The sequence below is a fragment of the Cornus florida genome, unplaced genomic scaffold (assembly GCF_030987335.1).
Source record: "Cornus florida cultivar Cherokee Brave unplaced genomic scaffold, ASM3098733v1 CherokeeBrave_3.0.0_Hap2_Chr07, whole genome shotgun sequence".
NCBI classification, from domain to species: Eukaryota; Viridiplantae; Streptophyta; class Magnoliopsida; order Cornales; family Cornaceae; genus Cornus; species Cornus florida.
In genome coordinates, this window is record NW_026775577.1 from 57,426,574 (window position 1) to 57,430,577 (window position 4,004).

General features: G+C 32.6%; 1 long non-coding RNA gene across 1 annotated transcript; it reads left to right on the plus strand.

Annotated features, from left to right (window-relative positions):
- The first annotated feature begins 525 nt into the window (after positions 1–525).
- Positions 526–1,780, plus strand: LOC132267675 (uncharacterized). Its single transcript, XR_009469047.1, has 3 exons — positions 526–933; positions 1,102–1,168; positions 1,339–1,780. It is a non-coding gene; the product is annotated as an uncharacterized LOC132267675 (long non-coding RNA).
- Positions 1,781–4,004: the final 2,224 nt, after the last annotated feature.

A 4,004-nucleotide genomic window follows, 5' to 3' on the forward strand; every position in this document is an offset into this window, starting at 1 on the left:
GATATGTCAATTCACAATAATATATACACAAGATGAATCTGTTTTTCCTACTCTTTGTCAACCCTACTTTCTATACCAGCCATCATCTTCCCCCACTTTTCCCACCGACGCAAAATCAAAAGACATTAATATGTTGAGACTAGTGTTCAAAGATGTTAGAATCAACTAAAATGGTATAATTGACTATATATATATATATATATATATATATTATGTACTTCTTCCGTCCTATATTAATTATTAATTTTAAAAATTTTGACTCACAAACATTGAAATAGACCTCTAGTATAGAATATAGACAGTATATAAAAAGGGCGATGGTAAGCATTCAACGGTGTGAATGTTTTATATTGAAAAACTAACGGCTGAATTTTTTTCCTTTTTACCATGTTATTCAACGGTTGAGATCTAGAAGCTTATGTGGTATGCTTTTAAACGGCCAATATCTTCTATTCTAGAAGTTTCTCCTAAATGGATGATTCAGATTTACTATAAAGCAATTTTGCTTTTCTATATATTAAATGAACTCCCCTATTTCTATGGTTGTGTAAACCTGAAAACCCTAGATCTGTATCTCTCTCCTCTCTCTCTCTTACTCTCTTTACTCCATCAACATACACTACAGTAGGAAACTTAAGAGCAGAACATAAACCCAAATATGAGGAAGATTACAAAACCCAGCAACTAAGGAGAACTCAATCGTCATTAGAATCATCAGGTTGGAGTATTAGTAGGTGGAGATTCAGGGGCTTTCGGTTTTTCCATTTCCATTTGCGGCTTTTCCATTGCCCGGAGACTTCCCATTGTCGTTCGGAGCTGCTTTTCCATCGCCCTGAGCTTTGCCATTGGATCCATTCTCCTTCTTGTGAATCGAAGATACTTTGCCATTTAATCCGATTTTTTCCACTATTAAGTAATAGTGCGAAAAATAAGGTTTGGCTAAACTCAACCCTTTGCCTTAGGATTACTTAGTTGCATGCGTTTGGTACTCAATTTGAGATTTTAGTTGTGAATATATTTAAGACTTAATTTAATTAATTGCAAGTGATGGGTTGAATTATTGTTGTTAATTTTGCATTCTTCCTTGTACTATTATTATAGGGGATGTGAAATTCTTGGTCTCGAGGTCTCATTTGATGAACATGCTCTTGTTCGGCTGATGATGAGCGTATGTATCATGAGTTTTCACTCTGTCTATACACAAAACTGGAATGGTGTATTCTCATCCTCAAGTAGAAGACAGAATTCTTGGTGTTGTGTGTGTCTATCTATATATATATATAACCTTAAGACAGAATTCTTGGTGTTGCTAACACACTTGAAACTGTTCTGAATCAGGTGGTCGCTGACCAGAAAGCTCTAAAGGAATCTCTTGGTGTCAAAGTATCTTCGATTCATAAGAAGGAGAATGGATCTAATGGCAAAGCTAAGATGGAAAAACAGCTCCGAACGGCAATGGAAAAGCCGCAAATGGATATGGAAATGGAAATGTAAAACCGAAAGCCCCTGAATCTCCACCTACTGATACTCCACCTGATGATTCCGATGACGATTGAGTTCTCCTTTGTTGTTGGGTTTTGCAGTCTTATATTTGGGTTTATGTTCTTCTTTCTTATCAATTTTTTTATTTTTGTTTTGGGTTTGTTAATGTTATCCATTAGTTTTTCTGTTTTGTTCTGGGTTTTCGTCCTCTGCTCCTATGTTGCCTACTGTTGTGTAGGTTGATGGACAATTATGTTTTCTTTTAGATATTTTAATGAATCGTCTAATCCCTCTTTAACTTCTGATTTTCTCTCTTTTACAGTAATGAATTATCTATACGTATATGTGAGTGTGTGTGTATATATATATATATATATATATTCACGTCACTGTTACAACTATTAGACTGAAACTGGGGTTGTTTTTCTAGTCCACTGAAATTGCTTAACAAAAATAAGATTTTTTTTTATGAGACTGTTATATGTACATGAACAGGGACGGACCCAGCAGGGGACTAGGGGGGGCAGATGCCCCCCCTGAATTTTTAATATTTTCATTTTATACCCTAATGTTTTTAAAATTTATGAAAATGCCCCCCCTAAAATTACAATTCGCCCCCACTGGATTCTTTTTTTTTTAGCATTTTATACTTCAAATTTTGATAATTTATGAAGATGCCCCACTATAATTATAATTTGCCCCACTGATTTTTTTTTTTTCATTTTATACTTAATTTTTTTTTAAATTTATGAAAAAAACCCTACTAAAATTACAAAAATAAACCCATCATATAATTTTGTACCCACAAATTAAAAATTCGCCCCCCCTCACCAAATTTTCTGAGTCCGTCACTGTACATGAATGTGTACATGTTACTGTTTATTAGACTGAAAAAGATGGTATTCCATTGTTTTGGGCTTGTAGTTCTGTTGCTGAAACAAAATCAGAGTTTTAAATGAATATGAAATTTAACATGGAAAATTTACCATTCAATGCAAATCTGGCGTATCAAAAATTATATATATGTAATATAACCTAATGGATAAAGCATCTCAACCAATTTGATGCCTCGAAAATTCCCAATTTTAGTTGTAAAAGGTGGGCCTGATTCTGCCACTTAGAGAGAGAGAGAGTAAGGTGAGAGAGAGACAAATATCCGGTTTGTGGCTGTCCTCTGCTGGCACCCAAAAACGGGACCAAATTGTCACCACTTCCCCCGATCACGTGTTAACCCCACCTTCCTCCTTTTCAGTTCCAATTTTGTCCTTTCTTTTCTTCTTTTTTAAACTTTTCCACATCTTTTCGTCTTTCCCTTTCCACAGTGAAATTACAGTGGTACCCTACAATGTGTTTGATTTTTTTTTTTCTTCAATTTCATATTAATTGGACAAGGACTTAGAGAAAAATATAAATATACACTACACTTTATATATATATTTGTATATATATATATATATATATGTATATATAAGGTAACTATGGAAGTTGCAACTTTCATCAACTTACAAGGTTCTTCAATCATGGACCATCTTGACTTTAGGCCTTTGAGCTTTTGAATGACTAAAAAAAAAAAAATTCATGAATATGATTTTTAGAATTACTATATTAATTAATGTAGTACAACTTATTTTTTTAATAATTCTCCAGCTTTGAAGAACTTTGGAAGTCGGTTGGATATGTTTGTAGTGTCAATATATTAATTGGGGACTACTCCTATTAATAATGTATTGATACTACAAATATAAAAGTCACTGTAATTCTTTCTATTTTGAGCACACCACCCATCAAAAATTATAGATCAAATTAATTATTCCGTCCAAATAGTAGGCCAGGTTTGAGTTGAATATCCCGGTCTAACTTGGTAATATTCAACCTAAGATATTTGTAATTTAAAAAGTAATAGTAGTGTGTCTATATATATATATATATTTATTTACATTCAACTTATATTTGTAATTTTAAAAGCAAACTTCTAGAATGACCTCTTTCTGTAACTCCCCATGGCGTGCACACACACATGCTATGAAGATTAATTAGTTCGTTTTATCAAGAATTCACATTTTTCACCGTTCTCATCTATGCTTTTGTCATTGGGCATTCTCTCAGTATATATAAATGTTTGTACACATGATAAATCTGACTAGGACGAAATGGATGTAGATTTTGTAATCAACTTCCATTTAAATCTAATTGATTATTTAAATCGAATCTAGGACTTTGAAAGGTTAATTTTAATTAATTACAGACAATCTCGACTCTTTTGAAATTTCATGCATAATTGGATATTCAATCAATTTTTACATTATATGAAATACCATGCATTATCGTGTAAACCAACGTAATAAATTATTGTCTGTAAATCATAGGAATAGTGTTTCTTACTTTATTTTTAAAAATCCAATTTCAGATTTTTTTTTTTCCTTTCTTTAAATATAAAAGCCATGCCTTAATTTAATAGCTACTATTAAATTCCAGAATCATCCATACATGTGTGTGTTAAGGCTCATGTTTCCGCGGCTCGA